Source organism: Genypterus blacodes, unplaced genomic scaffold (genome assembly GCF_046128005.1).
Source record: "Genypterus blacodes isolate CSIRO-AG114 ecotype Tasmania unplaced genomic scaffold, CSIRO-AGI_Gbla_v1 ptg000191l_1, whole genome shotgun sequence".
In the NCBI taxonomy this organism is placed as follows: Eukaryota; Metazoa; Chordata; class Actinopteri; order Ophidiiformes; family Ophidiidae; genus Genypterus; species Genypterus blacodes.
Genome location: NW_027466991.1, coordinates 207,573 through 220,953, shown reverse-complemented (window position 1 = coordinate 220,953; position 13,381 = coordinate 207,573).

Genomic DNA, 13,381 nt, shown 5'->3' with positions numbered 1-13,381 from the left:
TATGGGCTTTTCAAGTTTTCTCCAGTTTCAAAAATCGATGACCCGGGGGTCAACTTTTTTCCAAAATTTTCAATATTCCCCAATTTGCCCCAAATTTACACACATTGATGGCATTTCTGCCTGGATGCTGCGTCTGAAATTGTAGCTCTCTATCTCCTTCCTTGTCACAGATATGGGCTTTTCAAGTTTTCTCCAGTTTCAAAAATCGATGACCCGGGGGTCAACTTTTTTCTTAAATTTTCAATATTCCCCTATTTGCCCCAAATTTACACACATTGATGGCATTTCTGCCTGGATGCTGCGTCTGAAATTGTAGCTCTCTATCTCCTTCCTTGTCACAGATATGGGCTTCTCAAGTTTTCTCCAGTTTCAAAAATCGATGACCCGGGTCAACATTTTTAGAAAATTTTCAATATTCCCCAATTTGCCCCAAATTTACACACATTGATGGCATTTCTGCCTGGATGCTGCGTCTGAAATTGTAGCTATCTATCTCCTTCCTTGTCACAGATATGGGCTTTTAAAGTTTTCTCCAGTTTCAAAAATCGATGACCCGGGGGTCAACTTTTTTCCAAAATTTTCAATATTCCCCAATTTGCCCCAAATTTACACACATTGATGGCATTTCTGCCTGGATGCTGCGTCTGAAATTGTAGCTCTCTATCTCCTTCCTTGTCACAGATATGGGCTTTTCAAGTTTTCTCCAGTTTCAAAAATCGATGACCCGGGGGTCAACTTTTTTCCAAAATTTTCAATATTCCCCAATTTGCCCCAAATTTACACACATTGATGGCATTTCTGCCTGGATGCTGCGTCTGAAATTGTAGCTCTCTATCTCCTTCCTTGTCACAGATATGGGCTTTTAAAGTTTTCTCTAGTTTCAAAAATCGATGACCCGGGGGTCAACTTTTTTCCCAAATTTTCAACATTCCCCAATTTGCCCCAAATTTACACACATTGATGGCATTTCTGCCTGGATGCTGCGTCTGAAATTGTAGCTCTCTATCTCCTTCCTTGTCACAGATATGGGCTTTTCAAGTTTTCTCCAGTTTCAAAAATCGATGACCCGGGTCAACATTTTTAGAAAATTTTCAATATTCCCCAATTTGCCCCAAATTTACACACATTGATGGCATTTCTGCCTGGATGCTGCGTCTGAAATTGTAGCTCTCTATCTCCTTCCTTGTCACAGATATGGGCTTTTCAAGTTTTCTCCAGTTTCAAAAATCGATGACCCGGGGGTCAACTTTTTTCCAAAATTTTCAATATTCCCCAATTTGCCCCAAATTTACACACATTGATGGCATTTCTGCCTGGATGCTGCGTCTGAAATTGTAGCTCTCTATCTCCTTCCTTGTCACAGATATGGGCTTTTAAAGTTTTCTCCAGTTTCAAAAATCGATGACCCGGGGGTCAACTTTTTTCCAAAATTTTCAACATTCCCCAATTTGCCCCAAATTTACACACATTGATGGCATTTCTGCCTGGATGCTGCGTCTGAAATTGTAGCTCTCTATCTCCTTCCTTGTCACAGATATGGGCTTTTCAAGTTTTCTCCAGTTTCAAAAATCGATGACCCGGGTCAACATTTTTAGAAAATTTTCAATATTCCCCAATTTGCCCCAAATTTACACACATTGATGGCATTTCTGCCTGGATGCTGCGTCTGAAATTTTAGCTCTCTATCTCCTTCCTTGTCACAGATATGGGCTTTTCAAGTTTTCTCCAGTTTCAAAAATCGATGACCCGGGGGTCAACATTTTTCCAAAATTTTCAATATTCCCCAATTTGCCCCAAATTTACACACATTGATGGCATTTCTGCCTGGATGCTGCGTCTGAAATTGTAGCTCTCTATCTCCTTCCTTGTCACAGATATGGGCTTTTAAAGTTTTCTCCAGTTTCAAAAATCGATGACCCGGGGGTCAACTTTTTTCCAAAATTTTCAATATTCCCCAATTTGCCCCAAATTTACACACATTGATGGCATTTCTGCCTGGATGCTGCGTCTGAAATTGTAGCTCTCTATCTCCTTCCTTGTCACAGATATGGGCTTTTCAAGTTTTCTCCAGTTTCAACAATCGATGACCCGGGGGTCAACTTTTTTCTTAAATTTTCAATATTCCCCAATTTGCCCCAAATTTACACACATTGATGGCATTTCTGCCTGGATGCTGCGTCTGAAATTGTAGCTCTCTATCTCCTTCCTTGTCACAGATATGGGCTTTTCAAGTTTTCTCCAGTTTCAAAAATCGATGACCCGGGGGTCAACTTTTTTCCAAAATTTTCAATATTCCCCAATTTGCCCCAAATTTACACACATTGATGGCATTTCTGCCTGGATGCTGCGTCTGAAATTGTAGCTCTCTATCTCCTTCCTTGTCACAGATATGGGCTTTTCAAGTTTTCTCCAGTTTCAAAAATCGATGACCCGGGGGTCAACTTTTTTCTTAAATTTTCAATATTCCCCTATTTGCCCCAAATTTACACACATTGATGGCATTTCTGCCTGGATGCTGCGTCTGAAATTGTAGCTCTCTATCTCCTTCCTTGTCACAGATATGGGCTTCTCAAGTTTTCTCCAGTTTCAAAAATCGATGACCCGGGTCAACATTTTTAGAAAATTTTCAATATTCCCCAATTTGCCCCAAATTTACACACATTGATGGCATTTCTGCCTGGATGCTGCGTCTGAAATTGTAGCTATCTATCTCCTTCCTTGTCACAGATATGGGCTTTTAAAGTTTTCTCCAGTTTCAAAAATCGATGACCCGGGGGTCAACTTTTTTCCAAAATTTTCAATATTCCCCAATTTGCCCCAAATTTACACACATTGATGGCATTTCTGCCTGGATGCTGCGTCTGAAATTGTAGCTCTCTATCTCCTTCCTTGTCACAGATATGGGCTTTTCAAGTTTTCTCCAGTTTCAAAAATCGATGACCCGGGGGTCAACTTTTTTCCAAAATTTTCAATATTCCCCAATTTGCCCCAAATTTACACACATTGATGGCATTTCTGCCTGGATGCTGCGTCTGAAATTGTAGCTCTCTATCTCCTTCCTTGTCACAGATATGGGCTTTTAAAGTTTTCTCTAGTTTCAAAAATCGATGACCCGGGGGTCAACTTTTTTCCCAAATTTTCAACATTCCCCAATTTGCCCCAAATTTACACACATTGATGGCATTTCTGCCTGGATGCTGCGTCTGAAATTGTAGCTCTCTATCTCCTTCCTTGTCACAGATATGGGCTTTTCAAGTTTTCTCCAGTTTCAAAAATCGATGACCCGGGTCAACATTTTTAGAAAATTTTCAATATTCCCCAATTTGCCCCAAATTTACACACATTGATGGCATTTCTGCCTGGATGCTGCGTCTGAAATTGTAGCTCTCTATCTCCTTCCTTGTCACAGATATGGGCTTTTCAAGTTTTCTCCAGTTTCAAAAATCGATGACCCGGGGGTCAACTTTTTTCCAAAATTTTCAATATTCCCCAATTTGCCCCAAATTTACACACATTGATGGCATTTCTGCCTGGATGCTGCGTCTGAAATTGTAGCTCTCTATCTCCTTCCTTGTCACAGATATGGGCTTTTAAAGTTTTCTCCAGTTTCAAAAATCGATGACCCGGGGGTCAACTTTTTTCCAAAATTTTCAACATTCCCCAATTTGCCCCAAATTTACACACATTGATGGCATTTCTGCCTGGATGCTGCGTCTGAAATTGTAGCTCTCTATCTCCTTCCTTGTCACAGATATGGGCTTTTCAAGTTTTCTCCAGTTTCAAAAATCGATGACCCGGGGGTCAACTTTTTTCCAAAATTTTCAACATTCCCCAATTTGCCCCAAATTTACACACATTGATGGCATTTCTGCCTGGATGCTGCGTCTGAAATTGTAGCTCTCTATCTCCTTCCTTGTCACAGATATGGGCTTTTCAAGTTTTCTCCAGTTTCAAAAATCGATGACCCGGGTCAACATTTTTAGAAAATTTTCAATATTCCCCAATTTGCCCCAAATTTACACACATTGATGGCATTTCTGCCTGGATGCTGCGTCTGAAATTTTAGCTCTCTATCTCCTTCCTTGTCACAGATATGGGCTTTTCAAGTTTTCTCCAGTTTCAAAAATCGATGACCCGGGGGTCAACATTTTTCCAAAATTTTCAATATTCCCCAATTTGCCCCAAATTTACACACATTGATGGCATTTCTGCCTGGATGCTGCGTCTGAAATTGTAGCTCTCTATCTCCTTCCTTGTCACAGATATGGGCTTTTAAAGTTTTCTCCAGTTTCAAAAATCGATGACCCGGGGGTCAACTTTTTTCCAAAATTTTCAATATTCCCCAATTTGCCCCAAATTTACACACATTGATGGCATTTCTGCCTGGATGCTGCGTCTGAAATTGTAGCTCTCTATCTCCTTCCTTGTCACAGATATGGGCTTTTCAAGTTTTCTCCAGTTTCAACAATCGATGACCCGGGGGTCAACTTTTTTCTTAAATTTTCAATATTCCCCAATTTGCCCCAAATTTACACACATTGATGGCATTTCTGCCTGGATGCTGCGTCTGAAATTGTAGCTCTCTATCTCCTTCCTTGTCACAGATATGGGCTTTTCAAGTTTTCTCCAGTTTCAAAAATCGATGACCCGGGGGTCAACTTTTTTCTTAAATTTTCAATATTCCCCTATTTGCCCCAAATTTACACACATTGATGGCATTTCTGCCTGGATGCTGCGTCTGAAATTGTAGCTCTCTATCTCCTTCCTTGTCACAGATATGGGCTTCTCAAGTTTTCTCCAGTTTCAAAAATCGATGACCCGGGTCAACATTTTTAGAAAATTTTCAATATTCCCCAATTTGCCCCAAATTTACACACATTGATGGCATTTCTGCCTGGATGCTGCGTCTGAAATTTTAGCTCTCTATCTCCTTCCTTGTCACAGATATGGGCTTTTCAAGTTTTCTCCAGTTTCAAAAATCGATGACCCGGGGGTCAACATTTTTCCAAAATTTTCAATATTCCCCAATTTGCCCCAAATTTACACACATTGATGGCATTTCTGCCTGGATGCTGCGTCTGAAATTGTAGCTCTCTATCTCCTTCCTTGTCACAGATATGGGCTTTTAAAGTTTTCTCCAGTTTCAAAAATCGATGACCCGGGGGTCAACTTTTTTCCAAAATTTTCAATATTCCCCAATTTGCCCCAAATTTACACACATTGATGGCATTTCTGCCTGGATGCTGCGTCTGAAATTGTAGCTCTCTATCTCCTTCCTTGTCACAGATATGGGCTTTTCAAGTTTTCTCCAGTTTCAACAATCGATGACCCGGGGGTCAACTTTTTTCTTAAATTTTCAATATTCCCCAATTTGCCCCAAATTTACACACATTGATGGCATTTCTGCCTGGATGCTGCGTCTGAAATTGTAGCTCTCTATCTCCTTCCTTGTCACAGATATGGGCTTTTCAAGTTTTCTCCAGTTTCAAAAATCGATGACCCGGGGGTCAACTTTTTTCTTAAATTTTCAATATTCCCCTATTTGCCCCAAATTTACACACATTGATGGCATTTCTGCCTGGATGCTGCGTCTGAAATTGTAGCTCTCTATCTCCTTCCTTGTCACAGATATGGGCTTCTCAAGTTTTCTCCAGTTTCAAAAATCGATGACCCGGGTCAACATTTTTAGAAAATTTTCAATATTCCCCAATTTGCCCCAAATTTACACACATTGATGGCATTTCTGCCTGGATGCTGCGTCTGAAATTGTAGCTATCTATCTCCTTCCTTGTCACAGATATGGGCTTTTAAAGTTTTCTCCAGTTTCAAAAATCGATGACCCGGGGGTCAACTTTTTTCCAAAATTTTCAATATTCCCCAATTTGCCCCAAATTTACACACATTGATGGCATTTCTGCCTGGATGCTGCGTCTGAAATTGTAGCTCTCTATCTCCTTCCTTGTCACAGATATGGGCTTTTCAAGTTTTCTCCAGTTTCAAAAATCGATGACCCGGGGGTCAACTTTTTTCCAAAATTTTCAATATTCCCCAATTTGCCCCAAATTTACACACATTGATGGCATTTCTGCCTGGATGCTGCGTCTGAAATTGTAGCTCTCTATCTCCTTCCTTGTCACAGATATGGGCTTTTAAAGTTTTCTCTAGTTTCAAAAATCGATGACCCGGGGGTCAACTTTTTTCCCAAATTTTCAACATTCCCCAATTTGCCCCAAATTTACACACATTGATGGCATTTCTGCCTGGATGCTGCGTCTGAAATTGTAGCTCTCTATCTCCTTCCTTGTCACAGATATGGGCTTTTCAAGTTTTCTCCAGTTTCAAAAATCGATGACCCGGGGGTCAACTTTTTTCCAAAATTTTCAACATTCCCCAATTTGCCCCAAATTTACACACATTGATGGCATTTCTGCCTGGATGCTGCGTCTGAAATTGTAGCTCTCTATCTCCTTCCTTGTCACAGATATGGGCTTTTCAAGTTTTCTCCAGTTTCAAAAATCGATGACCCGGGTCAACATTTTTAGAAAATTTTCAATATTCCCCAATTTGCCCCAAATTTACACACATTGATGGCATTTCTGCCTGGATGCTGCGTCTGAAATTTTAGCTCTCTATCTCCTTCCTTGTCACAGATATGGGCTTTTCAAGTTTTCTCCAGTTTCAAAAATCGATGACCCGGGGGTCAACATTTTTCCAAAATTTTCAATATTCCCCAATTTGCCCCAAATTTACACACATTGATGGCATTTCTGCCTGGATGCTGCGTCTGAAATTGTAGCTCTCTATCTCCTTCCTTGTCACAGATATGGGCTTTTAAAGTTTTCTCCAGTTTCAAAAATCGATGACCCGGGGGTCAACTTTTTTCCAAAATTTTCAATATTCCCCAATTTGCCCCAAATTTACACACATTGATGGCATTTCTGCCTGGATGCTGCGTCTGAAATTGTAGCTCTCTATCTCCTTCCTTGTCACAGATATGGGCTTTTCAAGTTTTCTCCAGTTTCAACAATCGATGACCCGGGGGTCAACTTTTTTCTTAAATTTTCAATATTCCCCAATTTGCCCCAAATTTACACACATTGATGGCATTTCTGCCTGGATGCTGCGTCTGAAATTGTAGCTCTCTATCTCCTTCCTTGTCACAGATATGGGCTTTTCAAGTTTTCTCCAGTTTCAAAAATCGATGACCCGGGGGTCAACTTTTTTCCAAAATTTTCAATATTCCCCAATTTGCCCCAAATTTACACACATTGATGGCATTTCTGCCTGGATGCTGCGTCTGAAATTGTAGCTCTCTATCTCCTTCCTTGTCACAGATATGGGCTTTTCAAGTTTTCTCCAGTTTCAAAAATCGATGACCCGGGGGTCAACTTTTTTCTTAAATTTTCAATATTCCCCTATTTGCCCCAAATTTACACACATTGATGGCATTTCTGCCTGGATGCTGCGTCTGAAATTGTAGCTCTCTATCTCCTTCCTTGTCACAGATATGGGCTTCTCAAGTTTTCTCCAGTTTCAAAAATCGATGACCCGGGTCAACATTTTTAGAAAATTTTCAATATTCCCCAATTTGCCCCAAATTTACACACATTGATGGCATTTCTGCCTGGATGCTGCGTCTGAAATTGTAGCTATCTATCTCCTTCCTTGTCACAGATATGGGCTTTTAAAGTTTTCTCCAGTTTCAAAAATCGATGACCCGGGGGTCAACTTTTTTCCAAAATTTTCAATATTCCCCAATTTGCCCCAAATTTACACACATTGATGGCATTTCTGCCTGGATGCTGCGTCTGAAATTGTAGCTCTCTATCTCCTTCCTTGTCACAGATATGGGCTTTTCAAGTTTTCTCCAGTTTCAAAAATCGATGACCCGGGGGTCAACTTTTTTCCAAAATTTTCAATATTCCCCAATTTGCCCCAAATTTACACACATTGATGGCATTTCTGCCTGGATGCTGCGTCTGAAATTGTAGCTCTCTATCTCCTTCCTTGTCACAGATATGGGCTTTTAAAGTTTTCTCTAGTTTCAAAAATCGATGACCCGGGGGTCAACTTTTTTCCCAAATTTTCAACATTCCCCAATTTGCCCCAAATTTACACACATTGATGGCATTTCTGCCTGGATGCTGCGTCTGAAATTGTAGCTCTCTATCTCCTTCCTTGTCACAGATATGGGCTTTTCAAGTTTTCTCCAGTTTCAAAAATCGATGACCCGGGTCAACATTTTTAGAAAATTTTCAATATTCCCCAATTTGCCCCAAATTTACACACATTGATGGCATTTCTGCCTGGATGCTGCGTCTGAAATTGTAGCTCTCTATCTCCTTCCTTGTCACAGATATGGGCTTTTCAAGTTTTCTCCAGTTTCAAAAATCGATGACCCGGGGGTCAACTTTTTTCCAAAATTTTCAATATTCCCCAATTTGCCCCAAATTTACACACATTGATGGCATTTCTGCCTGGATGCTGCGTCTGAAATTGTAGCTCTCTATCTCCTTCCTTGTCACAGATATGGGCTTTTAAAGTTTTCTCCAGTTTCAAAAATCGATGACCCGGGGGTCAACTTTTTTCCAAAATTTTCAACATTCCCCAATTTGCCCCAAATTTACACACATTGATGGCATTTCTGCCTGGATGCTGCGTCTGAAATTGTAGCTCTCTATCTCCTTCCTTGTCACAGATATGGGCTTTTCAAGTTTTCTCCAGTTTCAAAAATCGATGACCCGGGTCAACTTTTTTCCAAAATTTTCAATATTCCCCAATTTGCCCCAAATTTACACACATTGATGGCATTTCTGCCTGGATGCTGCGTCTGAAATTGTAGCTCTCTATCTCCTTCCTTGTCACAGATATGGGCTTTTCAAGTTTTCTCCAGTTTCAAAAATCGATGACCCGGGGGTCAACTTTTTTCCAAAATTTTCAATATTCCCCAATTTGCCCCAAATTTACACACATTGATGGCATTTCTGCCTGGATGCTGCGTCTGAAATTGTAGCTCTCTATCTCCTTCCTTGTCACAGATATGGGCTTTTAAAGTTTTCTCCAGTTTCAAAAATCGATGACCCGGGGGTCAACTTTTTTCCAAAATTTTCAACATTCCCCAATTTGCCCCAAATTTACACACATTGATGGCATTTCTGCCTGGATGCTGCGTCTGAAATTGTAGCTCTCTATCTCCTTCCTTGTCACAGATATGGGCTTTTCAAGTTTTCTCCAGTTTCAAAAATCGATGACCCGGGTCAACATTTTTAGAAAATTTTCAATATTCCCCAATTTGCCCCAAATTTACACACATTGATGGCATTTCTGCCTGGATGCTGCGTCTGAAATTGTAGCTATCTATCTCCTTCCTTGTCACAGATATGGGCTTTTAAAGTTTTCTCCAGTTTCAAAAATCGATGACTCTGGGGTCAACTTTTTTCCAAAATTTTCAATATTCCCCAATTTGCCCCAAATTTACACACATTGATGGCATTTCTGCCTGGATGCTGCGTCTGAAATTGTAGCTCTCTATCTCCTTCCTTGTCACAGATATGGGCTTTTCAAGTTTTCTCCAGTTTCAAAAATCGATGACCCGGGGGTCAACTTTTTTCCAAAATTTTCAATATTCCCCAATTTGCCCCAAATTTACACACATTGATGGCATTTCTGCCTGGATGCTGCGTCTGAAATTGTAGCTCTCTATCTCCTTCCTTGTCACAGATATGGGCTTTTAAAGTTTTCTCCAGTTTCAAAAATCGATGACCCGGGGGTCAACTTTTTTCCAAAATTTTCAATATTCCCCAATTTGCCCCAAATTTACACACATTGATGGCATTTCTGCCTGGATGCTGCGTGTGAAATTGTAGCTCTCTATCTCCTTCCTTGTCACAGATATGGGCTTTTCAAGTTTTCTCCAGTTTCAACAATCGATGACCCGGGGGTCAACTTTTTTCTTAAATTTTCAATATTCCCCAATTTGCCCCAAATTTACACACATTGATGGCATTTCTGCCTGGATGCTGCGTCTGAAATTGTAGCTCTCTATCTCCTTCCTTGTCACAGATATGGGCTTTTCAAGTTTTCTCCAGTTTCAAAAATCGATGACCCGGGTCAACATTTTTAGAAAATTTTCAATATTCCCCAATTTGCCCCAAATTTACACACATTGATGGCATTTCTGCCTGGATGCTGCGTCTGAAATTGTAGCTCTCTATCTCCTTCCTTGTCACAGATATGGGCTTTTCAAGTTTTCTCCAGTTTCAAAAATCGATGACCCGGGGGTCAACTTTTTTCTTAAATTTTCAATATTCCCCTATTTGCCCCAAATTTACACACATTGATGGCATTTCTGCCTGGATGCTGCGTCTGAAATTGTAGCTCTCTATCTCCTTCCTTGTCACAGATATGGGCTTCTCAAGTTTTCTCCAGTTTCAAAAATCGATGACCCGGGTCAACATTTTTAGAAAATTTTCAATATTCCCCAATTTGCCCCAAATTTACACACATTGATGGCATTTCTGCCTGGATGCTGCGTCTGAAATTGTAGCTATCTATCTCCTTCCTTGTCACAGATATGGGCTTTTAAAGTTTTCTCCAGTTTCAAAAATCGATGACCCGGGGGTCAACTTTTTTCCAAAATTTTCAATATTCCCCAATTTGCCCCAAATTTACACACATTGATGGCATTTCTGCCTGGATGCTGCGTCTGAAATTGTAGCTCTCTATCTCCTTCCTTGTCACAGATATGGGCTTTTCAAGTTTTCTCCAGTTTCAAAAATCGATGACCCGGGGGTCAACTTTTTTCCAAAATTTTCAATATTCCCCAATTTGCCCCAAATTTACACACATTGATGGCATTTCTGCCTGGATGCTGCGTCTGAAATTGTAGCTCTCTATCTCCTTCCTTGTCACAGATATGGGCTTTTAAAGTTTTCTCTAGTTTCAAAAATCGATGACCCGGGGGTCAACTTTTTTCCCAAATTTTCAACATTCCCCAATTTGCCCCAAATTTACACACATTGATGGCATTTCTGCCTGGATGCTGCGTCTGAAATTGTAGCTCTCTATCTCCTTCCTTGTCACAGATATGGGCTTTTAAAGTTTTCTCCAGTTTCAAAAATCGATGACCCGGGGGTCAACTTTTTTCCAAAATTTTCAACATTCCCCAATTTGCCCCAAATTTACACACATTGATGGCATTTCTGCCTGGATGCTGCGTCTGAAATTGTAGCTCTCTATCTCCTTCCTTGTCACAGATATGGGCTTTTCAAGTTTTCTCCAGTTTCAAAAATCGATGACCCGGGGGTCAACTTTTTTAGAAAATTTTCAATATTCCCCAATTTGCCCCAAATTTACACACATTGATGGCATTTCTGCCTGGATGCTGCGTCTGAAATTTTAGCTCTCTATCTCCTTCCTTGTCACAGATATGGGCTTTTCAAGTTTTCTCCAGTTTCAAAAATCGATGACCCGGGGGTCAACATTTTTCCAAAATTTTCAATATTCCCCAATTTGCCCCAAATTTACACACATTGATGGCATTTCTGCCTGGATGCTGCGTCTGAAATTGTAGCTCTCTATCTCCTTCCTTGTCACAGATATGGGCTTTTAAAGTTTTCTCCAGTTTCAAAAATCGATGACCCGGGGGTCAACTTTTTTCCAAAATTTTCAATATTCCCCAATTTGCCCCAAATTTACACACATTGATGGCATTTCTGCCTGGATGCTGCGTCTGAAATTGTAGCTCTCTATCTCCTTCCTTGTCACAGATATGGGCTTTTCAAGTTTTCTCCAGTTTCAACAATCGATGACCCGGGGGTCAACTTTTTTCTTAAATTTTCAATATTCCCCAATTTGCCCCAAATTTACACACATTGATGGCATTTCTGCCTGGATGCTGCGTCTGAAATTGTAGCTCTCTATCTCCTTCCTTGTCACAGATATGGGCTTTTCAAGTTTTCTCCAGTTTCAAAAATCGATGACCCGGGGGTCAACTTTTTTCCAAAATTTTCAATATTCCCCAATTTGCCCCAAATTTACACACATTGATGGCATTTCTGCCTGGATGCTGCGTCTGAAATTGTAGCTCTCTATCTCCTTCCTTGTCACAGATATGGGCTTTTCAAGTTTTCTCCAGTTTCAAAAATCGATGACCCGGGGGTCAACTTTTTTCTTAAATTTTCAATATTCCCCTATTTGCCCCAAATTTACACACATTGATGGCATTTCTGCCTGGATGCTGCGTCTGAAATTGTAGCTCTCTATCTCCTTCCTTGTCACAGATATGGGCTTCTCAAGTTTTCTCCAGTTTCAAAAATCGATGACCCGGGTCAACATTTTTAGAAAATTTTCAATATTCCCCAATTTGCCCCAAATTTACACACATTGATGGCATTTCTGCCTGGATGCTGCGTCTGAAATTGTAGCTATCTATCTCCTTCCTTGTCACAGATATGGGCTTTTAAAGTTTTCTCCAGTTTCAAAAATCGATGACCCGGGGGTCAACTTTTTTCCAAAATTTTCAATATTCCCCAATTTGCCCCAAATTTACACACATTGATGGCATTTCTGCCTGGATGCTGCGTCTGAAATTGTAGCTCTCTATCTCCTTCCTTGTCACAGATATGGGCTTTTCAAGTTTTCTCCAGTTTCAAAAATCGATGACCCGGGGGTCAACTTTTTTCCAAAATTTTCAATATTCCCCAATTTGCCCCAAATTTACACACATTGATGGCATTTCTGCCTGGATGCTGCGTCTGAAATTGTAGCTCTCTATCTCCTTCCTTGTCACAGATATGGGCTTTTAAAGTTTTCTCTAGTTTCAAAAATCGATGACCCGGGGGTCAACTTTTTTCCCAAATTTTCAACATTCCCCAATTTGCCCCAAATTTACACACATTGATGGCATTTCTGCCTGGATGCTGCGTCTGAAATTGTAGCTCTCTATCTCCTTCCTTGTCACAGATATGGGCTTTTCAAGTTTTCTCCAGTTTCAAAAATCGATGACCCGGGTCAACATTTTTAGAAAATTTTCAATATTCCCCAATTTGCCCCAAATTTACACACATTGATGGCATTTCTGCCTGGATGCTGCGTCTGAAATTGTAGCTCTCTATCTCCTTCCTTGTCACAGATATGGGCTTTTCAAGTTTTCTCCAGTTTCAAAAATCGATGACCCGGGGGTCAACTTTTTTCCAAAATTTTCAATATTCCCCAATTTGCCCCAAATTTACACACATTGATGGCATTTCTGCCTGGATGCTGCGTCTGAAATTGTAGCTCTCTATCTCCTTCCTTGTCACAGATATGGGCTTTTAAAGTTTTCTCCAGTTTCAAAAATCGATGACCCGGGGGTCAACTTTTTTCCAAAATTTTCAACATT